This window comes from Dipodomys merriami, unplaced genomic scaffold, assembly GCF_024711535.1.
Source record: "Dipodomys merriami isolate MVZ:Mamm:240054 unplaced genomic scaffold, mDipMer1.0.p SCAF_432, whole genome shotgun sequence".
NCBI lineage: Eukaryota > Metazoa > Chordata > Mammalia > Rodentia > Heteromyidae > Dipodomys > Dipodomys merriami.
The window spans coordinates 662,001-662,668 of NW_027205960.1; positions in this window are offsets into that span (position 1 = coordinate 662,001).

Consider the following 668-nt stretch of genomic DNA (forward strand, 5'->3'; position numbering starts at 1 on the left):
TCTGTCTGTCTGTCTGTCTGTCTCTCTGTCCTGTGTCTCCAGACAGCACAGCACAGCTTGCGGGCTCCTCTTTTATCCGCCCAGGCCCAGATGTCCCCATCCTGCCACGCTGCGGCCTGAGCCTCAGCTCCGCCCCACACAACCTGGGCTGAGGGGGGGTGTCAGTGGGAAAAGGAGGGAGGGGAAGCAGGGAAGAAAAAGAGGGGGTGGGGGTCGGGGAGAGGGGGATGGGGAGACCCTGAATCCCCCCCACCAGGCCAGGCTGGGAAGGGGGGGATGCTGGGGAGGGGGAGGGAGAAACGGCCTAAGAGAAAGTTCTGGAAGGAAAGAGAGAGGAGGAGGAGGAGGAGGAGGAGGAGGAGGAGGGGAGAGGAAGGGGAAAAGGCCGGACCTGTGGGGTGGGGGGCACAGAGCTGAGAAAGAGGGATGTGGGGGGGCGGGGGAGGAGGGGGGATAGACAGACAGACAGACAGAGAGGAAACGCAGCCAGAAAGACAGAGGAATGGAGTCAGAGACAGACACACAGACAGACACACAGATAGACAGAGAGAGACAGAGAGACAGAGACAGACAGACACACAGACAGGCAGATAAACAGGGACAGACACACAGAGAGACAGAGAGGGAAAAATAGACAGACACAGAGAGACAGACAGAGATACAGAAAT